The following is a 20,602-nucleotide window of genomic DNA, read 5'->3' as shown; positions in this document are numbered from 1 at the left end:
CGTAGCATGCGCGCTTTATCTTTCTCTAACATGCAAGCCTTTATTATCGATACATTTTTAAAGAAAAGAAAAATATGTCATGGTCAAATTCAAACCTTTATTATCAATGCATTTTTAAAGAAAAACATGGTCTAATTTTGATAACAAAAAAAGGAGCCCTATTGTGTAGGAGCCCTATTGTGTAGGAGATTAGACCTTTCCCCCTCTTTCCCCCGCGTTAGGTATTCCCCGCGCCTACAAGTACTTCCCCGCACCCCGCATTCCCCTCTAGCCCCATGGCTTAGAACCCGCCTAGTATATCTACTAATATTAAATGTACATTTAAACCTATTCTACAATGTGCTCTTTGTTTCTTGTTTTTTACCTTTTGTTTTTTTTCTCCTTTGCGACTGTTTTGTCGACAATTGTATTTCTTGCTGCGTATTTCTTGTTTCTTTCGAAGTTTGTTAACTTTTTTATCTTGGGCGATATAAAACAAAAAACCAAATAAGAAACAAAAAGATAAGATGTAAAAAATAAAAAATGCAAGAAACAGGCAAATGCAAGAAACAGGAAACAAAAAACACATTGTAAAATAAGCTTTAATATTCTAACAGTATGCTTAAAATATTAAATAATGCAATATTATGCACCTGTAGGGAAATATATACTGCCTATTTTTTATTACTTTTTTTACTTTAATGAATACGTTACTAACTTTCTATAATTGTAATATTAAACAATAATGAATTTCAGCATTGTATTTATAAAACTTACACAGAACTTTGGAAATTATTATCAGTTGTATAAAATTATTGTGTGTGTGTGTGTGTGTGTGTGTGTTTCACTATATAAAATAAAAATTAAATTAAATAACATTACAATCCGAAGCGCCACTACGGTCTAAGTATTAAGATGTTGAACTAATATATATATTATTCAAACGAATGAAATAATTTCAGAAATAATAATTACGTGTCGATATGGTTGTCGACATTAACGTAATTAATCTGAAATGTAATAATCCCCCCAAAATTCCCCAAATTAATCTTAAAAAACTGTAATAAACTTATTGCGAAAAAATATTGCCTCGGCCGGGAGTCGAACCCGGATCTCTTGCATTCCGTGCGAGAATGCAAGAGATCCGGGTTCGACTCCCGGCCGAGGCAATATTTTTTCGCAATAAGTTTATTACAGTTTTTTAAGATTAATTTGGGGAATTTTGGGGGGATTATTACATTTCAGATTAATTACGTTAATGTCGACAACCATATCGACACGTAATTATTATTTCTGAAATTATTTCATTCGTTTGAATAATATATATATTAGTTCAACATCTTAATACTTAGACCGTAGTGGCACTTCGGATTGTAATGTTATTTAATATAAACAGTCTTGTTTCCTATCTTATTGTTTAAAAATTAAATGTACTTATATCATAAAATTTTAATTTTGTTAGTCAAATATTAATTCTATTAAAAATTACATTATTTTACTAATGGATACTTCTTGGAAACAAAATAAAACTAAAACATCTTGCAAAACAAATACGTTGTATTCTTTATATGTATATATTTTATATTTTGTTTCAATTATTTATTAATTATAATAGTAAATTAATATAGTATCTCTCTAGAATTTTATTTTAAATATCATTGTTAGATATTTTTAAATTAATTTGAATTATAAATGAAAAGTAAGTTTCAACTGTGCCTACTCTGATCAGAATAAAATTATTTTCATACAAATAATAATAGTTTAAGATGATTATATCGCATAGGAGCGGCTTGAGGAAGGGGGAGGAGGCAATCGCCCGAAACGTCCGGTATCCGAAGGCACTGTTCGGCGATGAAAAAAATTACTATTCAAAAATTGCTGCAGATCGCAATTTTTAAACAATAATTTTTATTTCCTAATAATTTTCATTTCCCCACTGTGCACCGATATTTGAGAACGAGTTGATAAGTGAAAGATATTAGTGAAGTAATAAAACTTTCTAAAGTTTTATAATTAATATTTGCTTAACTACCTCCCGTTTTCTTCAGTTTAGGAGATGCGTATTATATTTATCTATAATCCTTTAGTTTTTGAGCGAATTTCTAAATACCGGTTTTGTCTAAATACTATACTATTGTTCTAAATACTATAATTGAAAATGTACGTACTGTCTGACACAAGAAACTCCTTGTCTAGCACATGTTAAAAGTATTAACTTTAAATGCAATTATCTTTTAAATATGCCTGGTTATCCCCTCCTCCCCCCCCCCCCTTAAAATGATATGTATGTATAGAGAATATCATTATCTTTAAATAGTAAAAGCTTCAAACATATCTTAAGAAAAATCATTTTGTGATACAACCACGATAATAGATTCACACAATCATAAAATACATTAGAAAAAGAACATAAATTTATTAACATTACAGTATACGTTATAATAATTTAGATTTCATTTCAGCACATATTGGACTAATATTTAAGAAAAAAATAAGAAAAGTAATTATAGAATCAATTGCTAGCATGTAGTTATTAATATCAAATTTCCAAATTCCGTTTAATTGTAAACATTAAATTTGAGATAATTGCTCTGAGAAATTTATTCCTATAAAACTCACAAAACGCAGAAACCACAAATGCTCTTATGCTTTAACCCTTCTATCGTCAATGCTTGTACTGCTCTTATCAAAGATAAAGCTCATCGTCTAGAGTTCACCGATCGTTATTATACTTACAGAAAATATTATAGTAGTCGATCGAATGTAACACTTCGATACGCATTAATAACGACTATATTTTAGCGTGAGATTATTGAATCATAGCTGCGCAATAATAATTTTAAGGTAACATATAAGCATTTCCCTTTGTGGAAGGTCGCGCAATTTTCACTGTATGACCGTGAAGTGATTATAGGAAGTGATAATCGGCTAGCTTTATACCATAGACTCATAGACCATGCAGTTTTTGTGGCATCGTCAATCGATACAAATCAATCACTCTCGTAAATCTATAATTGTAGAATAGCGGTTATAAAAAATATAGAGGAAAGATCTGTATTATGAGATACCGAGGTCATTTTGGATAAATGCTAGAAGTCTATGAGCAGAATTTCAAAAAATAATAGGTCATTTTGAAGGGAATTTAATAAACTTTAAAATAATGTAATATACAATTTAATTTAAATTTCATTTTTTTGAAAATTAAAGAAATGTAAAAAGTGAGCAAAAATCGCAAAAAATTGTGCTCCTAATATGAGATGCTTTGAAAAATCGATAGTAAAACGCAAAGTATATCAGTATTATAAAAAAACTTTAAAAAAACTTTATTTAATGTTTCTTAAATACAAATAAACACAGTCAGGGTGCGCGAAAAATGAGTATGCGATACATTATATTCAGAACTCGTCTTGAGATAGTTGAAATCGCAGAAATAGGCATTCGATGTTCATTCCGGTTATCCTTTTTATTATTGTACAATAACATTTATACTTTAGCAATGATTTTCACTATGGGAGTGTTAGAACGTATTTAGGTAAAAACTATCTAGATACAGTATCTAGATATAGTATTTAGATACAGTATCTAGATACTTTAACTGTACCTAAGTGCATTACCTAGATTCTTATAGGCGGAGATACTTGTATCCGTATCTAGTTATTTTTTAATACGGTATCTTTTCAGTTTTAGATACATATATTTTAGATACATATATTATTTTAGATACATATGTTTTAGGTACAAGATACTTATATATTTTATGTTATGTTACATTAAAAATTTAATTTTTTATTACTATATTTACTATAAATCATCTTTACTATATTATACTATAAATCATCAAAAATACTTTAATATTGTGAAGAAAAAACATTTTTTTAATTTTTTTGTTTAACAATTGTTAACAAAAAAATTTTAAACAATTTTTTTCTTCACAACATTGAAGTACTCTTGAAACCGTACAACTTTTGTTTAAAAAATTTTTTTCCTTTATTTTTTATACTTCCGACGATATTCGCCTCGAAAGAAAAATTTTTTTCAAAGGGATGTTTTTCCTCTTAAACATGATTTAAGGCACATATAAAAAAATACGTGTCTCTTAGATTTTCGTGTTCAACAATATATTTATATTTTATGGAAAATCAAATTGGTTCCGGATAGTTATGAAACTTGTGAGTCGAAAAGTCCTTTACTTTTGTGCAATTTTTATAATATTTTAAGAGATATTAATTTCTAAATATCATTTAATGAACACGTATCTGTGCGGATTATCACCAAGTACAATATACATCTTGGTCGCGATCGCTTATTGCGAGGGGAGTAGTGACTGCTTGGTAGGCGCGCTGCTTGAGTTATGGCGCTTAGCGCACGCTTATTAAGTGATCCTCGCGCGATAATCGATAGCAACTAATAGACGTAGAACTGACGATAGTCCACATGGATATGTGCTTATTTGGTGATCTTTAGAAATTAATATCTCCTAAAGTATTACAAAAATTACAAAATGATAAAGGACTTTTCAACTTAGTTTAGTCCGTTTTATTGACAATGAGAGAAAGGATTTTGTTAATTTAACAAGCTATCAGTACACGGTAAATATGTGACAATAAAATTGATTTGTTGTGATTGCTACTAGTCTGCTATACCAACTAATTATTAGTAATAGAGCAAACTATATAAAACTTAACCTATCTTTTGGTTAGACTTTAGAATCGTTTATCATAGAAATTATAAGGTTTGTTCGCGTCGCAAGCTTCAACATGCTCCAACATGCTCCTATCATAGCTCCTACTTACTCTATCAAGCGCATTGGAGTGAATAAGAGCTATGGTAGGAGCATATTGGAACATGTTGGAAAATGCGACGCGAACAAATCTATAGATGATCGTGGGGTCTTAAGTCGAGGGAAACTGATCAATCACAGGTAAATATAGGGAGAATACTTGACTAGAATTGGTCAATTTCTTACGATTTGAGATCCTACGACTGTCTACGACTTCTATGTATATAGAGTGTCCCACGAGACTTCTCCAACCGCCCATAGGAAGGTAGATGGAATCATAGCTAAGCAACGACACGCTTCCTCTCTTACTTCTCCAACGCGCTACCGGCGCAATCTATGTTTGAAAAAGTGGGCCGGACTATACTTTGAGCGGCCGGAGCGTTTCTATCGGCGCGCTCTCATTAATACAATTGCAAACATTAATATCTCGATTATTATTACGAATATCGCTAAACGGTAAGAGACTTTTATGTTTATTTCGATCCCATCTACCTTCCTATGGGCAGTTGGAGATGTCTCGCGGGACATCCTGTATATATGAGCTTTTTATTTGCTAGCGATACTATTGATTATTTTGACGAATGAGAAATAATTAATTTGTAATCGATCGTTTTCTTAACAAATACTCACATTTGTTTTCCCTTGATTTGTTCCTATAATAAAATCCTATATATGAACGCAGCTTGTTGTTTTCGACTTAAATTTTCATTATCGAGACATTTTTTTATATATTAAAATAAACAAATAAAATATAGCATTTTACGCTGCTTATATTTTTTCCTCTTCTTGTTTTCTCTATTTTTTCCTACTTCCCCATTTTTCTTTTTTTCCTTTTTTTTTAAATATCTAAAAAGTACTTAAATTTTTGGACATTTTTTCCTTATATCTGTATATATACTTAGGTAATTATAAAAAAATGTATCTGTACTTATATCTAAATACATTTTTTTACGTAATACCTATATTTATATCTAGATATCTTTCAAACGGTACCTGTTCCAACACTGGATGGGAGCATGAATTATATTTCATATTAAAAATACCCTGAATATATTATTATCATATTACGATTTCCATGCCTTATGGTTTTCATCAAATCTAACTTCTATAATTAAGCAATTCAACATATTCCGTATTTTTCTATTAGTTACTCTATCACTACATGAAGAATTTATTGTAAAATATTTATTTATTAAATAATAAACAATGTCTGGAGGCTCATCTCAATGAAACTTGAAGACATCCAAATTTTAAAATCTTTTTTTACAATGACTATAGGCATGATCTAATAATGAATTTTCTACTAAATAGTTTTCAATCCAAGAGCAATAAATTCATGGTGGAATAGATAGCGTCTATTAGTTTAACAGAAACGCCGCAATCTCATATTGAGAACCTATCTCATAATAGGGGGCTATCCTCTACTTATAACATAACTTGCAAAGCTGCTCAAGAGATTTTGTTTTATTCATAAATACGTAATATGGCAATAAAGTTTGATAAATGTTATGAGAAAATATACACGTAGGCTCGGTTACACCAACGTTACTTTGACTTTAAGTTAGACTTAAAACTGCATCTGTTTCATTTTAAAGCCGAAAGAAAGGAACAGATAGAGAGAATTTTAAGCTTAACGTAATGTTGATGCAACCGGGCCTTAATTAATATACAAGTGACTTTTAATGTCTTTCCCCTAAGTAATCCCTCGGCCCTAGAGACATATGAATGTGTTTGTAAGTTAGGTTTGTACTTGCGGAAACTCTTTGAAAAGTTCTTGTTATCACACAATCTCAAGTAAAACACTCAAATCATAATATCATAATAATCATTATGACTTGTTGTTATAAGTTTATTTTTAAGTATTAAATGACGTCATGATATATGATTCTATAATGATACATGATTAATTATAACTTAATTAATTATAACTCTGGTTCTAAGATTTTGATTCAAAACGTGTACGTTCTTGAATCAACATTGCATTGGCGTTTTGAATCACTTTCCCCGATCTTACTCCAGTAAACTTCTTTTTGTTTCCTAAATTAATGAAGACAATGAAAGGAATTCGATTTACAAATATTTCCAATATACAGAACTGAATAAAATAAGATTTAAAGCGATATTTAAAGATGACTTTTCACAAAGTTCCTGCAAATTGTACAAACGTTATCAGAAGTTTATCAGAAGTTATTATTATTTTTATATAATATTAATTGTTTATTTTTCATAACATTCATCGAACTTTATTATTACACCATATATTTGCGTATATTTCATTTTGCCATTGTATTTGAAGATCTTTTTTTATTATAGAGAAAATTATGCGCAAATTAAAAAGTTCAATTTCTACATTTTCTTTACAGATTAATTAATTGTAGAAAAAACTTGAGACAATTAATATTGTAAATGATAAAGTATATTTTATAACAAAGAATGCAATAGAATTCAAATCAACGACGAGCAAAGGAATATTGTTATATATATGTGTATATATATATATATATATTTAAAAAGTCACTATATAAAAAAATCAGTAAAACTAGTTTCGATTTACAAAAATCTTCTTTACATAGTCACGTATTAATTACAAAAAATAAAATTTATCAATGCAAAATCGCAAATTACATAATTGAAATGGTCAGAATGAAAGATAAAGGTGTCCTTCATCTGTCATGCCACGCTCTTTCACTCGCGCTCTTTCAACTTGACGTTTCATGATCTGATTGTAATTTTAATTCTTATTCATAATTCTCCGTATTAATTACGTAATTAAAACAGCAAGATGTATTGAAATTACAATTGGTTAAGGTTTCTGTTCTCGATCATACACTCTATATTGTTTCGAGTGCATATATTCTGCCTAAGTTGAAATAATCCTACTTTCTCAATATTTTTCAACCCCAATCAAACCTTATAAACCTGTTTTGATACTTAAATAAATAGGATCTCTTTTAATATTACTTTTGATCTACAGCTTCTAAAAAAACTTCTTTTGAACCTAAAAATAGAAAATTTTCCAATAACTGTCATTTACTTAACGTAAGAACTCAATTCATGAGATTAGAACCTATTATAAATCTCTAAAACATACGTCCTAATTATAAATTTTTAGTCTACATATGTGTTCTAAAACTAAGGTTCAAAATAGGAGCAAAATTTCGACTATATTTATGTAATTATTATAATATGGAGCATTAAGAATAAGAATTAAAATTACAGTCAGATCATGAAACGTCAACTTGAGAAAGCATGAGGACAGATAACGGACAATTCTTCTTTCATTCTGACTATTTTAATTATGTAATTTGCGATTTTACATTGACAAATTTTATTTTTTATAATTAATATGCGACTGAAGAAAATTTTTATAAGTCTAAACTAATTTCGCTGATTTTTTTTTTATAAATTAGCTTTTTAAATTAAATTTATATAAATATATATATATATATATATATATATATATATATATATATACAGAATATATATACATATAAAACAACCTTTGTTTTGCTCGTCTTTAGCCTATTACATTCTTTGTTATCAATAATGAACAGATAATTAGCTTATAGCTTGTATATTTTATAATTTCAATTTTTTAAATGTCTTATACGATATTATTGTTTAATCAATAACAATTGCATAGTATCAATTTTTAAATAAAAGAAAGACAGACAGAGAGAAAGAGAGAGAGAGAGAGAAAGAGAGAGAGAGAGAGAGAGAGAGAGAGAGAGAGAGAGAGAGAGAGAGTACAAATATATACACTGGAAAAGGCATACTTTTAGTTTTTCGGTAGCATTCAGCATACAGATTAAGTATTAGTAAAGAAAATAAAAATTATATTTGCCTAAGGTACAAATTACGAGCGCTATAAAAAGTTCTCATATTAATATAATAACCTATAAGATATATAATAAAAAAATACATGGGTATATACAAAATAAATTGATTATAGACATTCATAGAAATTATTATTATAATATCAGGACAAATTAAATGTATTAAATAAATATAAATGTGCTGGAACTATCCTCTCTTATTTCTTCCTTGTAGTCTATGTAAGGATGCAAAAGATCAATTTTCATTGAAGCGTTGACTCAAGCGACATCCACAAAGAGAGCAACTCCATGACAGTGTCTACTATTACCATACTGTCGATGGATAGCTCTCTTCATAGCGAGCGCTTTATCCTTGTTGAATTTTCTTTCCATGTTTCTCCCCTCATCGGACATTTCCTTGATAAAATAAAAATAATAATTAATAATTATATTATACACACATAATAAATATATTAATATTATAATTAATAATTACTTACGTGGGTATATTGTAACCTTTAGTCTTAAAGATCTCGTTCGCAAATATTGAAAAAGAATAAATAACCTAAAAGTGCCAGTAAATATTTTAAGATTAATAATAACTTCTAACGACGTGAAGTCGGTATTTCGATAACAATGACTTATTGTGAAATTAAAAATTTACTTATATAAAATCTATTTGGAATTAATAATGATTCTTTATTCTTATCTATTCGCATCTTATTTAAGGCGTCACTATAACATTTATCTGGTTATAAATAAAAAAAGCTATCAATGTCTTAACCTTTACCCTACTAGATACAATTTGATACCTGATTCGTACTAATGGGGGCACTAGAATCCGTTTTTTCACCTATTCAGGATGATTCAAAAAGATCTCTAAAAATTCATCAATATACTTTCAACTTTCTAGAATAAACATTGGCACTTCATTTTGGAAAACAATAAAATGTATAATTTATAATTACCAAAAGACGCAAAGAAACAGGAAACTCGCTCGGTAACTAGTGACCTTCCTTAGTAGAATAAGGGTTAATATTAAGATAAAAAAGAGCATCTCACACACACATTTACTTTGCTGTATATAAGTAAAATATGCATCATCGTATCTGATCATTTCATGTATCTGAAAAAATGTTTTTTTTTTCGAAATGTATATATTCATCACTAATAATAATTTGTAGTATATAATGTATATATAACTTATAATATGTGTTATGTATTAGGTGTTGGAATTAATTCGTAGCGTTTTTTAATGAAAGAATGTTATTTATTTCACATGAGCATTAAAAAATACATTAATGAAAGTACTTCCCATCACTTGTAAAACGCTACGAATTAATTCCAACACCTAATATATTATGTTTTTTTTATTTTTTTTACAGAAATTCTCTTTACATTGTATGCTGAAAGTCACTTTCTCAAAGAAAAAAGTTTGCTAGTAGCCGTAATAAATTTTGCGCGATAATTGTTATCGCGTGAAAGTCATTATACGCAATGTACGGCAATAGCGCACATTGCGTATAATAACATGAAAAACTGATCAACAAGATTTTAACCTGTTAGCGCGCAGAAAAATAGCTGAATTTATCCATAAATATATTTATTCATATATAATATTTGCTCTATAACTTTAATATAATTAAATAAAGCGTAGAATTAAAAGTAACACATTAAATTACTATTTACAAAACGATCAGCACAAATTTAATAATAAAAATATTAAACGTAATTTTAAACGTATTATATCGACGTCAGCAAAACAGTTGCTTTGGGAAAGTGAAAACTTCGAGATTTTTTAGAAATATTTAAATTAACTTCCAACTTTCAATTTTCAACCTTCAACTCTCAATTTTTAGTTCTGTTTCAATTCTTTTTATACTCATTTCTCAATCAATCTTCATCGTGTATATTTTAATTATTTTTTTCATAAAAGCCAATATTTTCTCACACATACACATGCACGCACTCGCGCGCGCGCGCATGCAAGTACTTGACAATTATTTTATTATTCTTGCGCCTTTAATTTAACGTTTCTTTGTATCTTAATTTTATTAATATTTAAATAATATTAATATTCATACACACACAATATATGGTGCTGAGATGCATTTGTTGAGATGCAACTATAGCTTTTCTGTTCATTTGCGAAACTCATATATATTTCAGCTGCATTTGTAACATACCGGCCAATATTAGCGTTTTGCAAGCAATAGCTCGCCGCAACTCAAGAAAGGACTTAGGAGCAAGGAGGCAGTCCCTGACTTAGCGGCATGGCTCGTTATCGGAAAGGTGCGAGGAGCCTCTTCCTCTTTAGCGTGCCGCCATCTGATTGCACTGCAAACATAACTGCTCCGCTACTAGCTCGTGCCATGACTCATTAACACTTCCTTTTGGCCTCTCAACAATAGGTGAAGCAGGAAAAAAACTGCAGTTCGGTGCCCCCTAAAATTTATTATCAAATTAGATGCAGTTTTTCATGTATAAGTTCACCTTTTTTCAAGGTGGGAATAATGATTTAATTTAAGATACGTAGGCGAATTTATAATAATTTGCAGTAGTTTCTAGCTTTCGATTTTCTCGATTTTTCATCGTAACAGCTCTATAAATCAAACGGTTATGAATATTTAAATTGGATGTTAAAAAAATTGGTTACAGATATTATAATGTATTGCAGCGACAGAAAGAAGCAATCTATTTTTTTGTATGTTCTCTCTGTCTTCCTATATAAAAGATTGATATTCCTATGAATTAAGATTGATCGTGCTTTTCATTCATTTTGGTGACGATGAATATGAAATCGCAAAATAATGGTTGGTTGCAAATATATTCGGTGCTTGTAAGATTCCACTAGTCGCACTAACTTAGCATCACCCGTAATTAACGTGTTTCAACTAATCCATGTACAAACCTGTATGACATAAACGAACGTCATAACGATGGAGCGAGATCGTTCTGCGTTTTATTTACTCAGATGACATTTTCAACGCGGTTATAAGCAACTGCTTAAACAGCCGTTGATTCGGTGATTGCAGCGTGAAAGGTGTTGAAATTTGAACTGGAAATTACTTGAAGATTACTTCTCGCATTTTTAATGGATTCCTATCCTAAGAAACTAATATGAACAGAAGTATAAAAGGCAATTAATTATATTCACTTTAAATTAATAATAAATTATATGAAAATTTTTATAATAAAAATAAGATTATTTATAATTGATCATTAAAATATTGTTAATTAAATGCTCTGTGATAATAAAATAGAATAATTTTACAATGTGTTTTACTATATGTATATGGAAAGTGAAATTCTTTTATTTTATAATCTTACTTTAGATATAAAGTTCTTTTTTTTTTTAGATTTAACGTCACATTCTGTACAAAAACTTCATATTTAGGCTATTAAAATCAATTTTAAAGGCAGTTAATAAACTATTATTAATAAAAAAATCAGTCCGCGTTTTCTATCACTTAATATATCGCGCGATGAAACGTACGAGGTATCGTCTTTGAGAGTCGCGATTGCCTTATCAGCTGGCGATGCGATAAGGCGATAACGAAGCGAGTCATTCCGATATTACCAAAAATCCTCAGCAACCTCGGCGATAATTCCCGAGTAGTAAATTTTAATAAATTGCACGCACACAAACGTAATTCCTCGCTCATCGGCGGGACGCACGTATCCCGCGACTGGAGTTTTCAGCAGCTTATACATTAATTATATACAACCACGTTAATTTACAAGTAGCTAAACGTCCCGATAGTTTACACGTTTGCATTACGTAATCGATTTTAGTCTAATCGCAGTCAACATATTCTTTTCCTTTTGCCGTAGAGGGAAACGCGTCCTCCCATTTGTAGAGAATGAGAGACTGCGTCGTAACGTTTCTTTGAGAAAATAACAAAGTAATACGTGATTGCTGGATTGTTGTTAAAAAATAAGCGCAAAAAACGAATCAACATCTCTGTTTCTAAAAAGTGAGCAATCTACGTTACATATTACTATCTAGACATGATATTATCGAAACGGTTCCATAATACGATACAATCACCGCTAAAAGTTTCGATTGATGATGTAATACTCTATGCAACTAATCGAGTTTATGTGAACGTTTACGACGAAATCTTGTCTTAACTGACAAATTATTTTTAAGAGATTCGCAAATACTGCCGTAAAATTGTTCGACTATGAAATAAAAGAAGTAATAAAATGAAGTGCAGAGCGAAACAATTTGATAATGCAAATTACGTCACGCTTGTTCTATTTAAAAACTGCAGTTAATTGTAATCATGTAATTGTAATGTGTTTCTACTTATGGAAATTACAATTTATAGAAAGAATATATGAATATATAAATAATGAATCCATTAATCAATCAATCAATTAATTAATTAATTAAATGTTACATATAAAATATGAATTATGTATTATAAATATAAACGTTAATAGATATTTTATTATGTGCGCAATAGAACTGTGCCAATAGTTAACGCTGTTAAATTAAAAAGACATTATTGTATAAAATACCATAATTATATTATATACTAGAGATTATTAATGTCGTATTTAATCTTCGGTTACAGTAACGGATCATTTGAATCTGAAGCGAAAATTTTTAGACGTTTGCATAATCTATACAAGTGGTTAAAGTTCTAAATTACAGGTAAAAAAAAATTTTGAATTTTACTCTATCAATCATCGAAAGACGAAGGATCACATTTTATACTTTAAACAGGACGCTTTACAATTTAATTTACAATTATATAGATGTAATTTTCGTATATGTATAGCTGTAGTTAAAGATTAAATAAATTTTGATCATTAAAAAAATACTATTTTTATAACATATAATTTTATAACATATTATATAATATGTCACATTTTTTATATCTGAAATTTGTCTAAAGAAATGTTCAATAATGATTATTAAAATAATAATTCTGAAGAATTTATAGTAAAACGTTATTTTCAATCTTGTTGTGCTCATTGTAAAGTTTTTAAAACTTTATAGCGTTTTTGAATGCAGTGGATTTTGAAGCCAACTCAACCTATCAGGGTACCTATCATGAAATCATGTTGGAATGAATTCCAATTGAAATTATTCCGTTTTCTCTAGAAAACGCAATGGAAATCTAGGAAATAATTGAATAATTTTTCCGATTGGAATCCATTCCGATTTTTTCCACAATAGATGCCCAGATCGTTTACCACGATAGTACCTTCAATCTTGTCTAATGAAAAATCAAAGTAGAGCATGTGACATCACATTATTAATCCAACTTGGATTGAGTTCAAATTCACTGCACTCGAAAACGTTACTAGATAAATAGTAGGAATAACGCGAACCTGTTTTCTATTAATTCTTTCTTTCAAAGAAAATCCATTTCTGTTACTTACAATTGTAATTAGTATTATTGTTATTTATTTATTTTTTTATCATTTTGGATTGTCACGTTTCTATTATATCTATTATAATTATCTATTATTAATTTTTTAAATCTATTATTAATTTTTTTAACAAAAAAATTAAATTTAAAATTAATACATATATACATATAGACTTAAGGTGCAGTCTATTTGCTACGAATGCTTTGAAGTTATACCGTAGTATTACATATATTTATATCTATGAATACGCATATATATATATATATATATATATATATATATATATATAAAATGTATTTATGTTCTATAATTTCTATTTTCATTGTGTTATACTTTAATATGTATTTAATATAACAACTTACAACAATTCCTGTCTGGAGCGTATGGAACCAAACAGCAACTTACATTTTGTAATTTACATTTTGTAAAATAAAAGATTGCATTTTGATCAAAATTTATGTGACAGCGAAATATAAATATCATCATAAACACACATAGTACAATTTTATAAAAAATTAAATTATATTCATAATTCCTGCAGTTTCTTTCAAATTAGTTGATCTACTTAATAAATTATTATTCTAACAAATTCCAACTATAAGTGATATCAAAAATTGAAATAAATAACCAAATAAATTTTATGAATTATGTATAATGAGTATACATATGTTATGAGTGGAAATAAAATAAACGAAAAATTTTTGTCAGATAATAAAAATATTATTTCTTACATTTGAAAAGTCGGAAGACATTTTTAATTTTTTTTATGCATATGCTAATACAACGAATTTATTGAATACAATTATCTTTTTATGTGAAATATATATTATAATTGTAGCTAAACTTAAATTTTGATGGCAGACCACACATTGTATTAATTGTTAAATTTATTCATTATTGATCATTTTGATAGCATCTTCGTTGAATAATAATTAATCATAAAGCTAAAGTAATGATTCATTGCAGACTGCAAAGCGACATGTAAAATTTTTTCTTTTTTAAATTAATTCTAGCACTAAAACAACTATTTTAGTACTTTCTTTTACTAATATATATCATCGGTTAATGTTCCTATAATCGATGTATATACAATTACAACAGAAATTAAAAACACAACAAAATACAATTTAGTGGAGGCAAGACAATCGATACATATATATATATATATATATATGTATATATATATATATATATAGGTGTGTGTGTGTGTGTAATATATATTGCACATCAAGTTTGAGATAAGCGGTAAGTACAATGTTAAATATATACTAATAAATCAAACTTTCGATTTTCATTGATAATCAAACTAATTATTATCGATGAGAACTGATTTAATTATTCGCTATTAACGCTATTGATATGCATGGTGTCATCAATCGTATCTAACAATAATAGAAAGAAAAAGAGGTATCTCTACTCGTGTATATTACATGCGCGCGCGCGCGCGCGCGTGTGTGTGTATGTAATACTTGAAAAAATGTAAAGATAAAAAATTAATGCACTTTTGTTGTTCAACTTTTGTTATATAAAATTATTAACAATAATTTGTAACAGCAATTTGTAACACAAGCTTGAAAATTCTATCTCTTGTTTACTCATGAAAGAAAAAATTAGCCGTGTTAAGTATAATCCCTTTGATTTTTCAATCCAACATGCTTTTTTATGAATAAAACGCGATAATTTCCTTTTCACTTTAATGCCGTCAAATACTATAAATCAGTAATTAATTGGTTCTGGTCTCGGCAAAAAAATACTTCGATAACGTTAGGGTTAGCACGTAGATCCCGAAATTAACATTTCCATAGGCTGATGAGCGACGCGACCTCGCAACTGTACGTTACATAACGAAAAGTAGAGCGTACGCTTCGTATTGCTCCGCGAGCGCGCGATTGTTCTTTCAAATTTGCACATGAAAAGACGAACGACTGAGTGAGAAAATTTATTTTTAAAAAGAACAAGTACTTATATGCTGGTCGTGAACTCGAGATATATTTCATAGAAAAGCCGATGGTACAACCGATCTTATCGTATGTCGATCGATAAATTTATCTTAATCTCGCAATTAATTCTCACACTTGTCAAATAACATAAAAATGTCAAAAATATATAAAAACTATAATATTTGAAAAAAATTAGAATGTCTCGATTTTTATAATTGTTTATAAATTTATTCACTCGCTTCGATAATTAAGAGATTTTCAAATCGTCGTACTATTTGCTTCGATGCACGAAATCAATCTCAACGACGGATTATCGAAGCCGACCCATCTGGCTTACCTGCGGAAATCCAATCGAGCCGCGCGGAATCTATCTCTGCGCTACAGCAGATTTTGGCGAACTTCTGAATAACCTCCGATCCTGACAACGATGATCTGCACGATACCTGACAAGGGTGCCGATCGCGATAAGGCGAAAAATTTGTGGCAAATGACTTGACGGAATGAACAGACGAAGGAGGTTCAAGAACGAGTGACGTGGACGTCTCACGGCGTCGACTCATATACTCTATCCGCGCCAATCTGACGTCACGGGCGCGTTTCTTATCAGCCAGGAGGTCCAACACCTGTAAAGCCCACACCTGTTGGCAGTGAGCTTAAGCGCCGTCGGAAACACGCCCAACTTGTCCAACGACGACGACGACGACGACGACGACGACGACGACGACGACGACGACGATGACGGAAATTTTTTTCGTGAAGCGTTACCCACAAATTGCTAAAATGCATCCGGTACTTGATACCGCGTTAGTAACGTCAGATCCTCATCGTTATTTTAGTTGAAATGTCTAATTTTTTTACATTTGAATAATATTAATTCTCCAACACCTTAAAAAAGTTTTACCATTTTTACAATTCTCTAATACCTTCAATTCTAGAATGTTTACAATTTGTAATTGAAGGAAAAAGTAAAACATTTATAACTTAAGGCCGTTTAAAATTTTTTAAAAATGACCTAAGATGCCTTACATCAAAGCACTATGGGTCATACATAAAAAGTAGATTTATTAAAAAAAATAATAGTGAAAATATAATATTGAAAAAGAATTTTGAATTAACTTACAGTCTTAACATAATCAGTAAATGTAGTAAAACAATTACACTAATAACTATAACTATAATAGAATTAAAAAATCCATAAACCTATAAATATATTGATCGGTGAATATAAATATTATAGCTAAATACAAAACTTATGAAGGAAAAATAAAATTAATTACTATTATAGGTTTATAAGCTGCCACTTTAGCACATACATATATTAGTTTGTATTGCTTTATTGTTTTCTCATGAATATTTAGTGTGTGATCTATGGTGTCCCAAATATTCTTCATATGGAAAACAGTGAAATATATATATCTAAAAAAATAAATGATAGATATTATTTGTAATGTAGTAAAATGAGAAAATACACAGATACTTGTAACTGACCTTCAATATATGTATTCTTTATTATAAAAATTATTAAAGCATTGTTAAATAGTTAAAAAATTATTTTCGAAACACAAAAATCATTAATGTCCCGAGACAACGGAATTTAATTAATATACTATCTATTAGGTACAATTAAAACATAGGCAACAAAGTAAGAATCGTATTATATTGGTTATATTAATCTAAACACTTCGGATTACCTTATAAACAGTCAATGACCCTCCTCAATGGTACTCCGTGACTTGTGGTGCCCCAGTCTCCCCTATATACATACATACATGCAGCGTATATACATATATATATATATATATATAATACACGCGCGTGCGTATATGTGTATACACATATTAATTTTTTATTAAAAAATATCTTTATAAAAATTCAAATGCATTGTTAAAACTTGGTTTTACAAATATCATATCTAGTCAATGTTTTTTAGTAATTTCAATAGAAATCTTCAATTAATAAATATCATTTATTTTGCATATTATAATAAACAAATTATTTTCTGTGAAATGTTTCATCTTTTTAAATAAACGTTTTTCACTTATGTGTGTTTCATTTTTTTATTTCTTAGGAAAAATTAAATTCCTATACCTCTCAACCATTGATTATTTTGAATAAAAACAAAGAATTATAAGAGGCTATATACAAAATGGAACTTGGTGTTTATCACTGTGGTCAGAATAGTAGAAAATACATTTCACATTACTATTGATGAGACGTTATGTAAAACGGATGTCCCGGTATGAAGGAAATATTGTTATGTTAACTGTACAATGCTAAATGAAACGCGACAAACTTGAGCGCAAATCAATCATTGATTTCAAGATGCATATCATCATATAAATCCATATATAATACATTGATTACGTATTTGAAGAATTTGCAAACTCAAGTGAAATATAAGAAGTGAGATATAAGAAGTGAAATATAAAATTGATGTACATTTGTGCACAAGCTAAATTATTTCTGCTCAATTATAAACAATCTTTTCAATGTAAAAATTTCATATATTCATTTATTTTCTTACTTTCTCTATAGCTCTATATAAAATTATCTTCTATCAATATAATTTTATATCGAAAATTATGTTTTACAATCTACTATACTTATCTACTATAAAAGCTACTAAACACATAAATTTGTATTTTTTATCATTTATATGATATTGCGATGTTATAAATCTTAGTTAGGCGCTCCTTCGAACGTACATCTTTCAAACTTCAGACTGGACTCGGTAACACAAGGTTGAGAGTCTCGCTCTGCTCTTGGATAACGAGAAGCGGAATGAATTTACGGCCACGGTGCCGCCGTGTGCGATATCAATGGCAGAAGTAAACGAGTTGGTTGAGGCAAACATTGAAGCGACGCGACGTTAAGGGAACGGTGGAGGAACGAGGTGGAGACGAAACTGCGAGTTTTACTCTGACGATGTCACGCGGGTTTACGTGGAGGCGTTGCACCTTATCTCGTGTCCCAGTTACATCACCATACCGCGGCTTTGTTGCTGCTACATCTATTCCGATCGCAAAAGACTGTCTCGTCTGCTTCGTATAAGAATTCTATATTTTATCTTTAACACATCAGAGTTAATTCTCCTACAAATTATCAAATTTCCTCAAACTTGTCTCAAATTGAATTGGAAGTACTTCTTCGTTTCTTCTTACGGTGCCTCTTCTCAGTTTCATTTTATTATGGAACTGGACTTCCACAAGCAGTTAGCTTGTTTCTGGAAAAAAATATTTGATTTTGACGTGAAAGAACAATAGCTAGAGAACAATTTGTTGGCTAAAAGTTAAAAATCATCTAATTTTTATATTATTTGAATTAATATAATTGATCTGTTTTCTGTTCCTGCATTAGATTACACTAGCACTCTCTTTTTCACTTTCAACAAATATCAAACATATACCTATCTTACTTCAAATTCCAAAAGTATACACTAGTTCAGCCACACAAAAAACAGATCTAATATTAGAAAATATAAATATTGTCCAAAAGGACGTTCTGAAGACATTATTAAAAATGAACAATATATTATTATGCCCGACTTTTTATTCTATAAAATTTCTCTTTTTTTATTCTATCCAAATTTCACAAAAAAAAAATTGTAAAATCGTCATTTTGATTTGTTGGTATCTAGACGAAATTATCTAAATAATCTAGATAAAATGACATAATCTTATTTTTACTAGTATTTTTATCTGTATCTTACTTAGATAAAAAAATGCACATTTTTTAATCTAAGATATACAAATGAAGATAGTATATATTCCAGTAAAAATAAAATGAAACCTTTCGTCTTTATCTAAATAATTTCATTTAGATATCAGTAAACACTGGTTGATTACCGTTACTAACGGTAATCAATGTCACATAATTACTAATATAATCATAGTGTTCCAAAATTTCCTGCCAGTACTGAAAATCTATATAGTTTACATTATGTGCACTATATAGCTATTCAGTACTAACAGTAAATTTTGAAACACAGCCTTCTTATACAAGAGGAAATTCCTAGTAATTCATATATTGGAAAATCATATATTAATTCATATATTAGTCGGCATCGTGAAATTATTAGCTAATTATTCTTTGTAAAAGCAATATATGCATTTATTCACGTACGATCATCAAACGAAATTTATAGTGAATGTACTGATACACATTTATAGTGCATGTTAAAGTCGTGTATGTATACATACAATATATTAATTTAATCTATGTAAAAGTAAAATGTAAATATTTTGAATTATAAAATCAAATTTTACTTAACAGCACAACAAAATGTATTAAGGATTTCATCCGTTTTTATATTAAATACATATTTTTACATTAATTTATATATGGCGGCGTTAGTTTGCATTAAGTGCATCCAATTGAATTTACTATTAGATTTCGCTTATGTATAATATACGAGTAAATTTGGACAGTTTAAATTCTCTCACCTGCATGCGTCTTTAAAAGTCTTTTTAGCTTGATCGGGCATTCGCTTGTACATAATGAGATTCGATGCACGGTATCTAATCTGACATTCAATGCGGGGCACTCCTCTTCTAGTAATTCTACGTCAAACGTAAAAAATATCGATAAATTATAGAAATAATCGGTAAAAAAACTAACGGCTCGATCTTAATTAATATCATTGGCGTATCAATGGCGTCAAGGAAAGAAAAGGCAGATTTTACAGCAGTTACAATATATGT

At 29.1% G+C, this 20,602-nt stretch overlaps 1 pseudogene; it reads right to left on the bottom strand.

Moving 5' to 3' along the window:
* Positions 1–9,506: 9,506 nt before the first annotated feature.
* LOC147906808 (uncharacterized) lies at positions 9,507–20,350 on the bottom strand (annotated as a pseudogene).
* Positions 20,351–20,602: the final 252 nt, after the last annotated feature.

This window comes from Acromyrmex echinatior, chromosome 17 (genome assembly GCF_024713525.1).
Source record: "Acromyrmex echinatior isolate Ae372 chromosome 17, ASM2471352v2, whole genome shotgun sequence".
Taxonomy (NCBI): Eukaryota; Metazoa; Arthropoda; class Insecta; order Hymenoptera; family Formicidae; genus Acromyrmex; species Acromyrmex echinatior.
The sequence above is the reverse complement of the archived record's forward strand: the minus strand, read 5'-3'. Positions and strand labels throughout refer to the sequence as shown.